The sequence below is a fragment of the Bombyx mandarina genome, chromosome 05, assembly GCF_030267445.1.
Source record: "Bombyx mandarina strain Sakado chromosome 05, ASM3026744v2".
Lineage (NCBI taxonomy): Eukaryota > Metazoa > Arthropoda > Insecta > Lepidoptera > Bombycidae > Bombyx > Bombyx mandarina.
Window position 1 is genome coordinate 2,471,026 of NC_143212.1, and position 19,990 is coordinate 2,491,015.

The window sequence follows — 19,990 nt, forward strand, 5'->3', positions numbered from 1 at the left end:
AAAATAAAATAAAAAAAGAGTTAGACAGTGGAAAAATGCAATTTTTTCAGAAGAGACAACACTATGCAAGGTATCATCTGTAGGAAAATGATATACTCATAAATACGATAGGTATCTAGGATGTCCTCCGTTTCGAATCAAGCATTCGACCATAAATACACAAAAGTGACAGTAAAGGATGGTGAAGGCAATGTGAAAATTTGGAGATGATTTTCTGAACATGGGGTTAATAATGGAAACATGGATGAATGCCATTACAAAATCATACTGGAAGAAACATTGCTACCATATCCTTATGGAGGGTAGAAGTAAGGAGCACCACTCAGTGTAATAATAATAAAATGCCTGCTGAGTGAGAGCTAATTATAGTGGCGCCATAGTAGCAAGTGGAAGGATTTTAAAAACAGTACCTTAAACCACCACAGTTCAACCCAGTAACCCAGTACACTTCACTCTGTTTAAAACTGCTATAATCATATGATTTCCATTTCCTACATTAAAGTTACACGCACCGTTAAGGAATTTATTATATTGCAATCAATTTGTCTTAGATTGGCCAATTAATAGCTTAGATCTAAATCCAATAGAGCGTCTTTGATGCGAAGTCAAGAAAAAGGTTTAAAATGGACAGTATGGCAATTTAAGAAAGCTGTACGTTTTTTTAGATTAATGGAACTCTATCACTCTTGTGGAATGTGAAAAATTGATAGAGTCAATGCCTTGCCGGTGTTAAGCAGTAATTATAAGCTGTGATATGTAATTCTTACTACTAATTTTAAAGTAACTTCAGTTTAAAACGGTATTAAATTACTTTTTTCGTATTAAATTACTTTTTTCTTTATCCACTTCACATTGATGTGATTTATTTAAAACAAGTTTCATATAAAACAATTCTAGAGCAGTTTATTAAACCGTCCTTAATTATTTGTCTAGCTTCAATTGAATTTGTAATTAGAAATATTTGCGAAAAAGTTAGAGATTTTATTCTATATAAATAATTCTGTTTGCTCTATTCATTCAACTGTTTGTAAAATAAAACACAACTAGTTAGTTTTAAGACAGAAAACACAACTAAATAAGTTTGGCACTTCAAATCATTGTTAATTATATGACCAGTACTGTATGTATGTAGAAGATAGTTTATATCAAATCTTTAGAATCATGTGTTTTTTCAGATTTCATCTGAAAATTAAGTAATTATTATTATACTCAAACGCTATAACTTCTGTAAGGCTGTCTGTGCAATAGGTATATAATTTTGCACAAAAAATTAGTATATTTTTTACGTGAGTAACACTAATTAAAAGTCAACATTCAAAAAATGTTAATGTCATTGTCAGGTGTTTACATGCCGATAACAATAAAATAAATCTTATGTCAATTTTACACACAAAACTAACTTAATTAATAAACTTTATGAACAAAAAATAGAACAATATATTTAGCTAAATTTACAATATGTTATTTTGTATATTGTGATGAATTCTTGTTGCGGTAACGAGTTAATGTTCGGTTCTGTTGTAGACGAAATAGTGTCGACTTATAAAGATCAAATTTTATATTTACTTAGTTATTTAAAATATTTTAGCAATAATTTCGGCCCTCTAATATTTATTATCGTTGTATTGGTATCCGTAATCATTATAAGCGTTAAGTTTTCGACGCGAACACACAAAACCAAATACTATAAAAAGTAAAAGTAATGCAATCATTTCAAGTGTGTGAGATCTGAGCGGAACTCTGGAAGGTAAGTCGAATTTTATTCTTTTTTTTTTATACTGAAGGACCATAAGATTATCATGTTTCTTCAAGGCTTCAGAAGTTTTGTTTAAAATAATTTTGTTGTGACAATTGAATAACAAATAAGCTTGACAGCAATACATAAGTTATCAAACTGGAATACAGAGAATTAATTGAAAAAAAATAGGTGTTATATTTTTGTCAATATATTGTGGATTTGATCTGTGGCACCAAAGTAGCTAAAAATGAACTAAACAGTGAATGTCTAATATGAGATTGTTATAAAAAGAAAACCTGCAGAATCACACCATTATGTGCAGAAATAAATTAATTTATACTAAACAAAACTAAGACATTAACGCTACGCTAATGAAAATGATTTCAAATCTTAAAATATGGTAACTATAACTCTGATTATAAACATATAATGCAGTGGTCAGCAACCTTCCGACCAACCAACCTTGCCAAAAGAGCCAAATATAGATAAACATAATTGCAAGTTATTCAAAGAGCCATTTTTTATCATATATAAAAATTGCAAGCATTCCAACTGCAATGCTTGTGTTTTAAAAATGCTAACTCCTCTATTACAAGGCAAAGTAATAAGTAATATTAGGTGCCTGAACTCAACATAACATTTTGTGGAAGAGCCGTAGCCAAGGGGTCAAGGAGCATCATGCGGCTCGTTAGCTATGGTTTCACATGGGATCACTCTGTTAATGGCTTAAATGTCATCGATATTCTTTTGTCTTAAGTATCAGTGATATCGTTTTGTCAGTGCCGTGAAGGTTACTCTAGGATTCGACAAATATTGGACACTTTTTAAAAATTTAAAACTGTCCTGCCAATTTCCACTGGGAAGCAATCATATATTTCAATATAAATGGTTGGAGAGATGTTACCTAATAAATTTTGTGACTTCATGTTTCAGTTTTGGTAGTTGCATTCACATAGCCATGTACATTAACTCTGGTGACCACTTAACGCTATTACATACCACCACCAAATGCTCATTTGCTGGAAAAAAATGAATTTTATTTTTACCAATCTATAATTAAATGTAGATTTAAAAATAGAAAACAAAATAAGTTCCATATTTTTTAAATATGACAGTGAAATGTATAATTTCCAATAGATATTTAAGATAAGTTGCAGCTGACAGCAAAAAATAAAGTGCTAAATTGGTTAAGAAGAATTCAAAGCAATTTTCATACATATATCTTTAAAATTTGTAACTTTATAACATGATTGGGGAACAAAGAACGTTTGTGTATCATAAAACAATGTGTGTGAGTGAATCAGTCCATATTATTGTCCTGGAAATTTATCTGAAGAGTGTAACAATTGTCATTATAACCGAACACAGAATTCGCATTGTGCAATCATGCCAACTAGTCCACAAATACCTTGATGTATCAAGTTCGCAAGTTTTTATTTTTTCATTACTTAGACGGGTGGACGAGTTCACAGCCCACCTGGTGTTAAGTGGTTACTAGAGCCCGTGGACATCTACAACGTATATGCGCCACCCACCTTGAGATATAAGTTCGAAGGTCTCAGTATAGTTACAACGGTTGCCCCGCCCTTCAAACTGAAACGCGTTACTGCTTCACGGCAGAAATAGGCAGGGCGGTGGTACCTTCTGTGCGAACTGACAAGAGGTTTTACTACCATTTTTGGAACGTTTTTTCTTTCACATAGAATAGCACTGAAGATGCGCAATGTAGTGGGCATAGTCCCTCTTCATGGGTCGGCAGAGGTGATCGTAATTTGTCTCTGAATTTTTTGGTGTGAGTCTGAAGTGAATTTCATTTCGTACATATAAACTTATTGAAGACTCCATCGCAAAGAACGACCCGCTTCTAATGCCGTCGGCAATATGTCAATATACTATACGTCGTCAAAATAGGATAATCTAATTTCTCGGACTCGATTTTTCGTTTGGCGTTCAGTAACATTTGACCATTTGACCTCACGACTCAGGGTGTTGCCTGTGTGCTTTGTCTAACTACACCAAGCTATGAGCTCTTCTTGGTTTTTTATTATTTGTAAATGATAATTATAAGGTTGCTACCAAATGATGAGATATTTGTTGTTCGCTTTATGATGCGTTGAAGTCTCAAATATAACCTTCAGACACAGCCCACTGAGTTTCTCGCCGGATCTTCTCAGTGGGTCGCGTTTCCGATCCGGTGGCAGATTCTGCGAAGCACGGCTCTTGCTAGGGTTCGTGTTAGTAACGTCGTCAGGTTTGAGCCCCGTGAACTCACCTACTAGTTAAGGTTACGCTGAAATAGCCTCTCAAGGCTTTCAGCTAGGTAGGAAAAAAAAAACTAATACATATATTGTATAACGACAGACTCATCTTTTTGATTGACTCGGTGACGCAGTATTTAGCGGCCCTCACTATTGTGGCGTGGGTCGTGGATTCGATTCCTACATCGGGAAAACATTGTGTGATGAACAGGTTTGTTTGCACTTTATCTGGGTGTCTATTATCTATATATGTGTATATTTAAACTACTTATATAAAGTAAGTATGTCAGACTCTAGTATCCATAATACAGAGAATCCTAAATTGGGGCCCAGATTACCGTGCGTAATTTGTTCCCACTTATTGTTACAAATAGGAATACTGTTTCCCGACGAACATGGACAGGATGGTGATACCTACTCGCGTCCTATTACAAGCTAATGCCATGTCTTTCCTTTTTTTTTCTCTCTTTCCCATCCCATCACAAAGAAACAGAGTAAAGTTATTCGACCAAACGAAAGTGAATGTGGTTAGGAAAGAGCTTGTAACTAGATAAACTTCGTAATATGGTTTCCTGATGTCTATTGCGGTTCATCTTAGAACTTCATAAAGTCTCTTCGTTAGCGGTAGAGACATTAAAATGATATAAATGAAAATTAATTTAACTTTTTTTATTTACAATTTTTTATTAACATATTGCCAGACATGCAGCAATACTCTTGTTGAAATATTCTAAGAAGCCTCGAAATTGAGCGCCATGTTAAGCGAATACTTCTTTAAAGGTGGTTTGAAAAGAAAATAACCCTGAAAAAATTATCGGAAGAGTCACAGAGAGTGGTGTTTCTGGCATTGCCTACGTTTGTGATGACGTTAAACGTAACCCTTAAAGATTCATAGTGACAATTTAAATAGTTAATTACAAGTTCTTAATACGCTTTTATTAGCTTCAGACGTATGTATGTATGTTTATAACGGAATCTTTGAACATGATTTTGACCCTCTTCAAAACGTCGGATTAACTCGAAATTTTGTATACTTATTAAGGACTGATGATAATTCAAAATCTAAATAAAAATTGAACAAAATCAAATTGAAAAAATTGAAATTCAACTAAAAAATGAAAAATAAATAATATGGTGTTTAAAAAACTAACAAAATACGCTTTTATAGAAATCCAACTAGAAGATAGAAAATAAATTTAAAAAAAATTGAATTAAAAATAGTGTAAGAAAAAATGATTTTATTGTATAAAAGCGTGGGGTGCTTTTCAGGATATATTATCAAAATAACCCTTCTACTCATATATGTTTATAAAATATTTATAACTATTTATACTATGCACTCGACGCTTTTTTACAATAAAATCATTTTTTCTTACACTATTTTTAATTCAAATTTATTAAAATTTATTCTTCTATTCTTCTTATTTAGACTTCTGTTAATTTGTCAAAATGTCGCTTAAACGATCTATCTGCCTTTCTCTCATCAATATTACCTTGATAGTATAATTAAGTGAGAGTAATTCACAGATAAACTGATAGGTTATTAAAAAACAAAGTCGAAGTTATGAAGATATAAGGAAAGCGGATGCCGTCGCATTATCTCTTAATGGCATTAGTAGATGTAGATATTATTACGTATTCTGATTTGCGAATACAATGTATTTTTTTTAACATCCTATAAAATCCATTATTGTCCCTCGGGGACCAATTTCGGAGTTTGAAAGGAATTTTTACCAAGGCAAGTAGTTGTCAAGTCAAGCGGCTCTTTTTTTTTTCTTTTTTTTTATATAAAGGTGAGGACAATTGGTCATATTCATCCATCTGAGATGAGTACATCGATGAGTTTAATTTGATCAGATTATTCGGTTTCTAATTAAGGATTGTCGTCGAACTCAGTTGATGATAATGTTCATTCAAGACTGCGCTTATATATTTTCGATTAGGCCCAGTGGCACATGCAGCTACTGATACACAATATTATTCGACTCCCGATCCATCGCCTGTCAAGTACCTACGTTTACTTAATATTATAGTAATAAAAGAAAGCGAGTGCGGTAAGGCGAGTGGCACTAGTCTGTAGTGCTAATATTATCTCATTTGGCTCGCCCACGTTTTTACTTTCTTCGTGCGTACGTCCAGAAAGCGTGAAGTGTTTACCTCCGATATTAATTATTTAAATTTTTAACTAAACATTTAATTGCGTTACTTAACACTCAATCAACAGTTTTGCGGCGACTTTTTTTTCTTTTCTTATTTGTAAACAGTTGTGGCCTTAACGTTTCCATCGAGGAAACTTCGGTCATTTATTTTTTTGTTTTTTCCTTGACGACTACATTACGCGTGATAGGTAGAGTTCTTTCGGGAGTTCTTTAGTTTGTTTATCCGTTAAATTTAATTAAAAATGATCACTTATCGACAATGGATTGAACACCATAAAATAAAATTCTTAAATTCAAAGTATGTAGTCTAGTAAAATAGTATTCATAAGGCCCGTAATAATAAATAGCCAAAGACAAAAGAGTTTTTTTTATGAATGAGGATTACTTTTGGCCCCGAGACCTTTTCAGCTTCACCAGGACAGGTAGACACAAAACAGTTACTACTACTACGAACTAGTGATGAGCCTTAGTGTAATCAATAGAAATAATATAACAATTATTTTTTTCCAACTTTACCCGAAATTATTCAATAATAACAAAATGAAGGAGAGAATGTCATAATACATAAAACCAATTTAAACTTTAAGGTGTCAGTAGTTATGGTCGAATTTGAATGAGCGAACACTAGTAAGAATAATTGCTCAATTGAATTTTATATAGTGCACGAACTGCCTGACAGACCTATGAATATCTAGATATATAAATTCACAAGTTAAACACGTTACTTCAATAAACCACATTTCCAGAAGTTTCTGAGTTACGTAATGTATCTATTTTTTTTTTACTCGCATTTATTATTTTCTAATGGTCCCCCGGTAGTCGAAATTTGACTATAATTAATTGAAATTATAAGTTTGTACACAATTATGATTCTATTGTCAAAGACTATTATACTTCTATAATCACAGATTTCGCTAAGACTGCATTTTAGATGAATATAAAATAAAGGACCAATATTCAATCTATTCTCAATTTGGCCACAGACTAGGCATTAAGAAAAGTTTGACAATATACAAAAATAGTATGCATGCTTGTGTGTGTTAAATACATGTTAGTGTGTGTAATGTTTTTTTTATTGATTTAATGTATTTCTTATGCATAATTAAAAAAATATTAATATTCTGCACTCTTTCTCTATATTCTCTATAAGCGAGGGAAATTTCGTACTCCTCCGTCCGCACAATTTTCGTAAAAAGGGGTTCAAAGTTTTTGCTTTACGTATTAGTATATAGATATCTATAAAAATAAAAATTGCCACTGTCAATCGGAGTCAAATATGCGCGATTGGAGAGTTGAATAGACGACCGTGTTAAGGACGAGGTGATCAATTCGTCATTTACAATTTAGTAATGTCAATCTGTTTCAATAAAACTAGCCACAAATATTATTATATTAGGGGCCTGTTCCATTGTCGCGGTAATTTTATAGCTTTTCGCCTGTGAATTGTCGTTCGGTAGTTGTCGTTTTGCAACGCTTTTGAGAGGATTTAGTCTATGCGACCGGATTCCGCTATCCCAGCTCTGGCCAATAACAGTAAAGCTAGATCTAAATTAACCGTTCCCAGTTTCCAAAAATTTATTGCTAAGAGAATTAATAGTAATCTAGAAATTCTTCTTTTTTGTTACGACGTTTTCAGATATCCGCCGAACACATTTCACGAGCTAATAAAAGCAAAACGTACAGACCTAAGTCAATCATATAGTGAAAAAAATAGTGTCGAATAGGGCTTGAGTTTAGAAAACATGAGGAACTAATGACGGTTTCAACTTTTGACTTTGCGGTGACAGCAGCAAAATGCCATTTCATAATTAATTTTAAGTAAGTATTTTTACGGTTTAATCCCCTGTTTTTTTCCCATGAAATTAGCTCCAATATTTTGAATTGTTTTGAATACCCCTTGTCCGGGACCATCAAAACAGTAGGTAAACTGAAACTAAAACTTTACTGGTGGTAGGACCTCTTGTGAGTCCGCACGGGTAGGTACCACCACCCTGCCTATTTCTGCCGTGAAGCAGTAATGCGTTTCGGTTTGAAGGGTGGGGTAGCCGTTGTAACTATACTGAGACCTTAGAACTTATATCTCAAGGTGGGTGGCGCATTTACATTGTAGATGTCTATGGGCTCCAGTAACCACTTAATACCAGGTGGGCTGTGAGCTCGTCCACCCATCTCAGCAATAAAAAAAAAAAGAATAAGCAGTAAAAGTTATTTTAATTATGTTTACGATTCCCGAAAACCGAAGAAAATACCGATAGCGATTTTCTTGCCCTATGCGCTCCGGTGACCATGTGCCAGGTAAGTTGACAGGTAGTTCGCTCATTTAGGCAAGGGCAGAAAATATTGTGGAAGAGAACTGCAAATAGATAGATTTCTTTAAATGTCAATCCAGGTGTACAGCATCTATGTAACAGAAGAGAATGTTGTAACTTAAGGTCTTTAGACATATATATATATTTTTTTTATTGCTTAGATGGATGGACCAGCTCACAGCCCACCTGGTGTTAAGTGGTTACTGGAGCCCATAGACATCTACAACGTAAATGCGCCACCCACCTCGAGATATAAGTTCTAAGGTTTCAGTATAGTTACAACGGCTACCCCATCCTTCGAACCGAAACGCATTACTGCTTCACGGCGGAAATAGGCGGGGTGGTGGTACCTACCCGTGCGGACTCCCAAGAGGTCCTACCACCAGTGATTACGCAAATTATAATTTTGCGGGTTTGGTTTTTATTACACGATGTTATTCCTTCACCGTGGAAGTCAATCGTGAACATTTGTTGAGTACGTATTTCATTACAAAAATTGGTACCCGCCTGCGGAATTCGAACACCGGTGCATCGCTACATACGAATGCACCGGACGTCTTATCCTTTAGGCCACGACGACTTAAAAATTTTAGTAAAGTCCTCATAAAAGTTAGGAATTAGCAGCTAAGCTAACTGTTTATTAAAGTTATCTATTCGAAATCGCCTTGACACAGGTGAATGTTGTTGCTTAGGCTCGTTAAAGATATCATAATTTAATGAAGATCTCATCAAAGTGGTTATCGAATTGGCAATACATATGCAGTTATATCACTGTCTCTGTGTGTGTGTGCTTTGTGGAGTGCCATTATGCCTTCGACTTCATACATAACATTGTGCATCGTTGGCGGCCCACGCATTCAATAAAATGTCTAGATGGCTATTGACTTGGGATCTTATCTTATCATTTCAATTTATTAGTTATCAAATCAAGCCACCAGCAACGCTGTGGCTACGTATACTAAATCGATAAATTGTGTGTTTTTATTTAATGTAACACCCCTATTGGGTGGTTTTCCCACACTTCTATGTCGCGTTCTCCGTTAACATGAAGCTAAATAGAATACGTACACAACTTTATGGTCATCAGTTTGCACATATACCCCGTACCTTGTACCTAATATAATAGAGATCTAATACATAAATTAAAAAACACGCTTATCACATTTGCCCATCTACGGGAGATAAATGTATATTTTTCCTGCCTATGCTGATAGCTTTGAGAGGCTATTTCACCTTCTCCTTGACGTGTAGGTGAGCTCACGGGGCTCAAACTGGCAGTGTTGCTAACACTGGCCCTAGCAAGAGCAGTGCTTCGCAGAATCTACCACCGGATCGGAAACGCGACTCACTGAGAAGATCGGCGAGAAACTCAGTGGGCTGTGTCTATGAGTTAATTCACTCGTCGAGCCCTTCGTCGCAAGCGACGGGTTCGACGAGAACGGTGACCGGAAATAATAAAGGAATTCGATCCGAAGTATGTGCTTCTTGCTGTTTCGTATCAGTGACTTTGGAAATACCTGGCGAAGTGCATACGTTGCATTCGTCGTTGTATTGAAACCTTCTTGAATACCACCTTATTAGATTTTGTGATTAAAATACTAATAAGGAAATGTGTTTTGAGTTCTCTGGCATTTGGCCCATTGAATTGAAAATTGTTGTATATTAGTTAAGAGGTACGATAAAATGTGTAAGAATTCATAAATATTTAATAATAACCATTGTATCATCAGGTTCAGCTTGCAAATATAATCTGGCATTAAATATTATATCATGGTTCTGTCTATGACCTATAGTCAGGTAATTATGTTTCATCACAAGGCCGCGTTGTCGTTTTTCTTTAGAAAAATATATATCTTACGAAATCATTCGTTCTATATGATCTTTTCCCGCTACAAAGATAACAAGCGCCAAAAGATAACAATGACCTCTGCAATAAATGCGTTATGAAAGTACCTTAACAACAGATATTTGTTGTAGAACGATCGAACGGTGCACTATCGCAATTTGTTCTCGGAATAGCAGTTAATCAATATGTTATAACTGAGGACGTTTAGAAGGAAATTGTGTTATTTGAGTCGAATTGAATATTATTTTGCTTACTTTTTGTTTCAAGAGAGATATATTTCGTACAAAGAGTCCATACGGACTTTAGGAAATGGGTATGGGTTTAACAGGGAAACTGTCTATCTTATGACGGACGACGGAAATTGCTTAACAATAGTTGGATTGGGACCTCATTGGCCCATCCGAGTATCGTATTAATTTGATACTTGGTACAGTTTCTGTTAGCACTTCAAGGAAGGTTTCTCGCAGAGTAAGTACCACAAACAAAACAAAATACATAATGTATTCTAATAGTTGTATCATATAATAATATCGTGATACACACAGAGAAGCGTGATTCGTTATAAAACTATTAAATTTAAATTCATCAATATTAAGAAAATTGCTAGTTCATAGGGAATTACGATTGGGTTTATAATGTCTGTACCTGATGTAATTGAAATTAATTTGCCACAGTATTTAATAATAGTTTTGGTGTTTTTTTATTTAATGAAATAAAAATTGATATAAGGAAAAATTTAAGTAGCAGTCAAATCTGATCTGAGCGTCTTGTTTCAAGGAGAATGGCGGCAGCAGCATTGCGATGTCTTTTAGTTCCAGTAAGAAAGACCGTGAGGGCCGCCTGTGCAATACTTAACTAAAAACATTATTTTTTCCTTTTGTAATTTCCTTTCTCCAGCTAAATAAGAATTGTACTATAGTCAAAATAGATTAATAGAAAAAAAAGGTTTAAAACCACCAATGAATCTCTATACCCAATTAATGCTAGATCACTGATAAATGTTACAAAATAAATACACGTTAGAGTAATAATTATAACTGTCGACCTATTAAACAAGAGATAAAATATTACGTAGATACGCTAATAGGGGCCGAAGTCACTGGCTGATCGTTTACTACGGGCACCGATAAAAGCTTTGCATGTTAATATTGTATTAGTTTTTAGTTCAAGGATAACATCCTTGTTAGAACGAGGCAATATGATAAAATACCTAGGAGAAGCATGTGTAATAGTACCGTACGGGGCTCTTGCTCGAACGACACTATTTGATATAAATCTTAATTACGCGGTAAATTCACGTAAAGCTTAGTGGGAAATAGGAATGTGGGTCACTAGATAGATCACCTGACCGAGCGCTATCGTGATTCGTTAAGATAAAAAAAAAAAACTATATTTGTCATTCAATTCCTGCGAGACGAAATTTTGTATTTGTCTAAATAGCCATTTAAAATAATATCTCGTTGATATTAAAGTGATAGTGAACTTCATCAGTTTATAAAATTATGTCAAGTAATCTCTTTAATTTTTCGAAATTCACAATCAATTTTCATTTATGATCACATAGAGCTTACGTACGCTGTATCTTTATCTTTTCCAAATTTTCTGTAAATTAAACAGTCTGGAAGAGATCGCTTTTAGCGATAAGACCGCCTATTTATTATACAAATGTATCTACTTGTTGACTGCTTTTTTTAATGATGTGTTTTGGTGTGCAAAAAAGCATATTCTCCCCTATTTTTCTCTCTATCTCTCTTTCTCCCTCCATCTCTCTATCTCTCTTTCTCCCTCCATCTCTCTCTCTCTATCTCTCTTCCTCCTTCTCTCTCTCTCTACAGTTTATTGTACATATTATATTTTTCGGCTTTTTCGATCAATATTGATAATTCTGTTCTAGTTATTTAATTTGCGTATACTGTGATATCCGCATAGGGAATGTTGTTCGTGTGTCGTAACGCAGAGGGTAGGTCTTCCTTCAAACTGGTTGTTTTTGTTCGGCAGACGGATGGTTCATGCCTAAAACGCACTGGTTTTAGGGTCGACAGTAGTCCGCAGCTACGCACGGAAAGGAGGGAAATTGTAACATGAATATAATTAATATGAGATAAAACTATAAATTAATTGTGTTTGCCACTCACGAGAACCTAATAAAAGGCTTGTAACTGAAAACTATTGAAATTATTCATAGCGCGAATTATGTTGCTTCGTCTATTTCCCAATAGAACCGATTATACGAGCAAATGAGAGCGTACATATTTACTGACTTTTTTGCGATTAACGTAAGTTGAATTACCATTTCCAGTACACTTAGGTTTTTTTATATCTCAGTTAAAGCATTCAGTTTAACCGCAAGACACCTAGTAATGTATAACTTTTTATATAAGAACTATAGGTATTTAAAACAAGAATATATATTATGTACACCACAGACAACGCTGGTGACCAAAGATAATGTGGTCTTTGTGTATCTATATATTAATACGTGAAGCAAAATCTTTGTATCCCTTTTTACGAAAATTGTGGGGACGGAGGAGTATGAAATTTCCCACACTTATAGAGAATATAGAGAAGAAGTGCACAATGCTAATATTTTTTTAAATAATGCATAAAATATCCATTAAATCAATAAAGAAAACATTACACACACTACAGACCATGTATTTGACGCACACACGCATGCATACTATTTATTGTCAAACTTTTGTTCTTGGCGTCTGTTGTCAAATTGAGAATAGATTAAATATTGTTTGTCTTTGTTAATATCTTTTATAGTGTAGTCTTGGCGAAATTTGTGATTATAGAAGTATAAAATACAATCATAATAGTGTACAAACTTACAATTCCAATTAATTATAGTCGAATTTCGACTAGAGGTCCCCTCTAGTAATGTTTGAATTCAGAAAACGATGACTTATGTTATTTATTTATGCATCACATATGTTAGTTTGTGTTTAATCGATTTAATACGTTTGAAACAACAATTGTTAAGTACACCATCCCTGTTGTTACGACGTAAAAAAATTTGAGAATAATAAAATTGATTATGAATCGGTACCGATCAATTTATATTCATTATAAATATTAACAGTGTACAGATAGATTTGCGTCATTCTTTTGTTTATTTCACTAACAAAGCCCCTTAAAGCGCATGCGGCCTCATAGATTATATTAGAATACAAAAAGTGCATCATCGCATATTTATGATCACGAAAAAAGTTGTTTTCTTCGTCTATATGAATTTGCTATGCATAAATCTTTATGCAATGAGCGGAATCGAAGCGAGACCAGCTTGTGTTATTAAAAAAAAAAGAGAACAGTATTATAACTCACGTACCTTTTAGTTAGAACTCTAAATAAAAAGCTGCTCACTATTTATGCAAGTCCGCAATGGCTAAGTAAGGCTTCGTACGGACTGTATGTCTGGTTAGTATTTGTAAGTCGATGTTACGAGTCCAGCATTCCGCGCGAAGCTTACAATGTTATAGCAGGGTTGGTTACAGCAAATTGTCACGCGACCAATTCCATTGATGGCGTATAAAAACAAGTTATCGTGTGAAAAAAGCATTTTTTAATTGGTCTCGCGTTCTATCGGAACCGAGACGAGAGGCGCGTCAATTGTTCAAGGCGCTTCGATTCGAGTCAATTATTTTTAGATCTTAATGTATTTTAAATGTTTGTTACTTCAAAGGCCCGATAATGTTTTGAAAATTTCCCAACAAAAACATTCATATGTTTGTTTATTAAAACTTCTTTAAGAAACCGTCTGGTGTTAACGAAATAGGATGGGGCTAGGGATAGAGGCTGATGAGCATATTAAAGAGGATAGCTCTACCCATCTTGAGGCATAAGCTCTAAGTCTCAATTGTGTTAGTATAAAGGTTGTCCCATTCTTCAAACTTCAAAATATTTATACATAAGATCATATTTTTTAAGGGATTTTATGCCCCGGTAGCTAAGATCTTTAGAAAACTTTTTTAAATGAAAAATTACATTATGAAATGAAATGAAGTTGATTAATGTGAAACATGGCATAAAATGAAATGAAATGATATGAAATGAAATGAGATGATATGGGATGAAAGATAATCTATAAGCAGGGTTATGATACCTACCCTCACAAGATGCGCTCACTACCACTAATGACGCCAATTATATGTTGGCAGATTTATTTTTTATTATACGTATTACATTAGAAAGATTGGCACTGGGATTTGAACACTGAGCACAGTCGCATAGCCCGATACACGTGTCGCCGTATCTTTTCGGCCATAGCCGTTTCATAATACGTCACAATATCCCATGGTTTCTGTACCTACCCACTAAAGCAAGGCTCAACGCATGCTTCTCTGTGCGTGTCAGTTAATTTATGTGTGACACAGATCGCAAGTTTTTGGCAATTCGGAGGGCGGTAGTCAGTATTCTGGGTAAATTAAGACGAATGCCGACTTTAACTGTTTGGTCGTTTGACTAGGATCGGCTTTCGCTATGGCTTTAAATTTATTGATATTTACATTAACGCCTAGTTTTCTTTGTAGTGCATTTTCTTATTTTATTCTTCAGATCCAATTTCTTAATACGAAAAAAAAATTGGGAGCTGTCATGAGCCGTACCTTCTCCGAATATTGGTATTACGAGCTATTTTCGGCCTTAGTACCAAGTATTTTGGGTCTCTGTTTACTTATACTTTATACTATTCGATTTCTGAAATAATAAAAAATAAATAAAGTCACACCATAGAAAGTATAATAGGCTCTATTTTTTTAATTAGGAATGTTATTCGATTTTGGTGTTGTGCTGGTTATTTGAATTTCATCGAATTGAATAGCTATTATTTGAGTATAATAGGGTCAAGCTATATAGCCTCTTTTCCTCTACTATGAATACTCTGTCAACACTTTAAGATTCTTCAAAAGTCAACGTCGAGTGTTTATCATAAAACTCCCCCATTCTAGAAAACATCGAATTTACAAATTCAAATCGTTTATTTTAATGTTAACAAATTATTATTTTAATCGATTTCAAAAAAGGACGTTCTCAATTCGACTGTATGTTTTTTTTATGTTTGTTACCTCATATCTTTTGACTGGGTGAATCGATTTTGATGATTATTTTTTTATTAGAAAGCTGACGCTTGCCGTGTCGTCCCATTTCAATGTAGTCCAGTTCTGATAATGGTATCCACGAGAAAACCATATAAGTCTTAAATTTGCATTAAGTACGTGCGCGACAAATAGATTAATAATAACTCAATAACTCAATATCACGCCAACCGATTTCGATGATTATTGTTTTTAGTGTATATTAATTTGTTTTGGAATATCTTTTTTTTTTTCTATTTGAAGTCGGTTTTTGTTAAAGCATGTCTATTTACAATTATTCAATGTCAATATAAGTTATCTCTACCACCGGTTCCAAAAGAAAAAAAGACACGGTCCTTTGAGTGGAACCGGTGTAACAAACATAGCTGGGAAATCTTTTTTTTTTAAATTACATACTCTTCCTCATTTTTTGTTCGTTTCTATTAAAAGTTTACACAATTGCATTTAAAAATTTAGATAAACAAAAACAAAGGGAACCTCACTTCCACATCGTCCCACGATCGTTGACATTGTTGCACTACTTACTGTAAACGTCACAATATCCGATAGTAATTTATGTACTTACATATGAGAAGCTGAGAAGTGCGCGCTTGGGATGGTATGGACATGTGATGAGACGAAATGAAAATGAGGTTGGTAAGAAAATGTTAACTATGAATGTGGAAGGATATAGAGGAAGAGGTAGACCTAAGAAGAAATGGATGGATTGCGTGAAAGACGATATGGGTAAGAGGGGAGTGAGCGAAGAAATGGTATATGATAGAAGAGTATGGAAGGAGAAAACATGTTGCGCTGACCCCAGGTAACTGGGAGAAGGACAGGATAATGATGATGATATGACGGCCTCATATGTATGTACATTTTATATCCGATTAAGTAAAGTCGAACGGTAGTGTGAGCCTCTCAAACCAGCGGTCCCGTGATTGGGAACTGTCGAACCGCCTTGCCGCGGCACGCATCCAACAGTGAAACTTCAATACTAATTTATGTATTATTAGTATCTCGATAGGCATTATTGTGTCACGGACGAAACAATAATAATATAATAGACATAGCAGTTCCTAACACCAATAATATACGGAAATCAATAGCTGAAAAAGTAAATAAATATACAGAATTAAGGGACGAAATTTTAAGAATCTGGAAAATGAACAAAGTCTACATTGTACCACTGGTGCTATCCAGTACAGGCGTTATACCTAAACACCTACTCCAATCTTTAAAAATATTAGACGTAGCAGAGAACACGTACATGACCATGCAAAAAGCCGCAATATTAAACACATTCCGTATAGTCCGTCAATTCTTGCAGGAAGACTTAAATATTCTGCAAGTAGAAAATGAAGCTCACTTGGCATAGGCCCGTGATCTTCATTATACCGAAATATCTGAGTATTTCGAGAAACACAATACAAAAAATAATAATAATAATAATACTTTTTTTTTCAGAATTCAATTCCATATGTAGTGTTAGTAATACAAAATCTTTCTTTAAAAAAAGCAGTTAATTTTATTTATTTCACATTGACCATGGCTGGTCTTGAGCCAACATGGACTTCATTCCAGTGCCTCAGTATAGGGCAGCAATAGCGACTCCCTATCGCGGCCAGGAGGCTGTTCGGGCTGTCCCGGAGCCGGCACCACGCGGAGGCCACGCGCTTACGAATGATCGCGTAAAAGCCATCTATGTGAGCCTCCGCGAACATCATCGACGCGCTACAGTACCGAGACAGCCCCATCAGTGCCCTGAAGCCGTTGTTGTATTGGACGCGCAGGGCTCCACGCCTTTTGAGTGTACTCAGTCCATAGACTGCAGGTGTAAAAGGACTGACAATATGCTCTAAATAGTGTGTGCTTGACTTCATCCTTACACCGTGGGAATCTACGGGCGAGCATGTTAGCTCTCACAGCCAAAGCCCTACGCTCCCTCTTATTTTTTTTATTTTTTTATTGCTTAGATGTTTGGACGAGCTCACAGCCCACCTGGTGTTAAGTGGTTACTGGAGCCCATAGACATATAAAACGTAAATGCGCCACCCACCTTGAGATATAAGTTCTAAGGTCTCAGTATAGTTACAACGGCTGCTACGCACTTCAAACCGAAACGCATTACTGCTTTACGGCAGAAATAGGCAGGGTGGTGGTACCTACCCGTGCGGACTCACAAGAGGTCCCACCAAAGGAAAAAAATAATGTCGCCGAATTAAAGCGTTTATTTACAATAGTGATAAGGTTAAAAAACCTCTAAAAATAGATTTGAGTTTTATGTTCGGTGTCCGTTGGTCCTTTTTACAACAAAGAAATAATAACAAAGGGTTTTGTTTTGACGGGATTCAATAGTTCACGAACGATCTTGTTTCAGTAAACACAGCCTTCGTGTGTGGTTAGAGAACCCCGAGTATACTCAGCTGAATTTGTTCTTTGAAAAATGTTTTTTTTTTCTTCTGACGACAAATAAATGGAGAACTATTAATAACAAAACAATTTTTATTTTCTGAAACGGTTTCTTTAGACGCGACAAGGTTTCTGAACTGCTACAGAAGGTCTGTGTTCGAAGGGTGACTGTTGAGTGACTTGTTTATTTGAGGCATACATGAGAACGGATGAAGGTTTTTATTTTTATAATAATGATGTCGTTTGAATAAGCATTATGATATTTGTAAAACAAGTGAGTTTCCTATTGATTTTTTCAAATGAGTTAAATAAAATTTTATAACTAATGTGGAAATAACTCGCTAGTTACAATTATCATAACGGCTTTTCTCCGATAAAATTATTATCATAATTCCTCTGTTTCTTATTTTAGTGTAATACCGAAAACGATTTTGCCTTAGAAATAACTTTTTTTGTGGTTGATAACCTCATTATCTGTCGGTCCATTAGACTCGCCTCTATGTATTGTTCAGGTTCGCGTGTAATTTTACTGTCAGCAAATGAACGAGACTGCTCGATAAGCTAAAATAGGAGTTATTAATCAGTACTTAGTGCACTTGATCATATTTTTACGAGGGGGTGGCTGAAGATAGCCGTTTCTGGGTTAGGAAATTCGGAACGCATTCTCACTCGGTAAGATCGGTACAGAGGAGCTGTGACGTAAGTGAGCGGTGACTATTCGACCAGGCTTTTCGGCGTGGCCCCCACCAGTACGTTTTGTTTACAAGAGCGACGCCTCCATGCCGGCACTCCGTGGTCGGCCAGCACGCGAAACGCGACGCCATTCGGTAACAAATTACCGCCAATAATCATCGGAATAACGATTGATAAGTGATACCCCCGGAGCGTTGAGGCCCCTCGGACAGACTACCGGTTCTAAACGAAATAAAAACTGGAGCCATTATAAACCGCGTCGCATCGTTACACATTAGATCATATCCGCGAATTTCAACGTGCGTCCAGTGTTTGCCGAGGATCGTCATATCGTCGCCGAAAATCTTCGTAAGTCACAAGTTGATACTTTTGATCGTTCGCATTTCGAACTAGACCATTTAGATATCTTACGCAAGCAGTTATGAAATACATGCAAATGTTCAGTTTCAAAATTCGTATCGTAAAATATCGTTTAGATGCTCTAACATTTACATATTGTTTTTTTTTTTTCGATGATATAGAAACTCGTAAATATGTTTATTTATTTTTTGTTGGTTCTCGTTTTTAAACATCGGCACTCTGTATGTTTGTATGCGCATGAAGGTCGTAATTTTGTGTCACTTACATACGTTCCTTTTCGAAATAAATAAAAAAACCGGTTGGGATCTTTTTTAAGCTGGTGCAATAAAATTAACATATCAGTGCTGGAGATCGGTGCGTGTGTTTTGTCGCGTACAGGCACGACATAGGTTTGGGGTTATTCGCGGAGAGAATACCCGTTTCAAGTCAGATTTCATCAATGAAAGTTACATTAATTTTGTTTTATTAGCATCCTTTTGGTTGTATACTTTGTCGTGTAGCGTAAAATGATAAAAAAAGACGTGTGGTGTCGTGGGACACCGGATAGGAACGAAGTTCCTTATTATAAAAATATTAATTTTAAGTTCTATTCGAGGTATAAAGAAAATTATTATTCGGGTATACATTTTTTATTATGATTTTTTTATTGATAAAAATAAAATAAAACTACTTTACAAAATTATCAACTTTATTTTATTCAAAATGATTTATAAAAAATATATAATAATAATATACAAAGAAACAGCTATTTATATCAATAATAATAATAACCGTCATCACGTAGACTATACATTAGACACTGTATAGCTATCATACTAAGACTATACATAAATAATAAAAATATTACGTTACGGACGTTTTTTCCCGGTTAGGGTACGATGCGGACGATGCGGAGGGGCCGCATCGTCCCATAAGGTACTTCGTTCCAAAAACTCCCAATAAATAAACAGACATATACATATGTATGTAATTCACGTTGCTAATGCAAACAGTGATATCTCCCTTTATCCAAACGTTACGAAATATTATTGGAATGAGTACATTTACCGCGTTTCAATAACACGATCCTGTTCGATATGCAATTGGCGTTTGTAAGTTTTGAATTTCGATTATTTATGTCCAAAAAAAATTAATCTT

At 34.9% G+C, this 19,990-nt stretch overlaps 1 protein-coding gene across 2 annotated transcripts in view; it reads left to right on the forward strand.

The window, feature by feature from the left end:
• Nucleotides 1-1,314: 1,314 nt before the first annotated feature.
• LOC114244022 (solute carrier organic anion transporter family member 74D) overlaps nucleotides 1,315-19,990 on the forward strand; it is a 78,832-nt gene continuing 60,156 nt past the window's right edge. Inside the window, exon 1 of one of the 2 annotated variants that reach the window (XM_028175704.2) lies at nucleotides 1,315-1,747. The gene's annotated coding sequence lies outside the window, so the exon portion shown is untranslated. Of the gene's footprint in view, nucleotides 1,748-18,631; nucleotides 18,842-19,990 lie in introns of those variants that run through there. The other variant, XM_089727284.1, reaches the window with a different exon arrangement.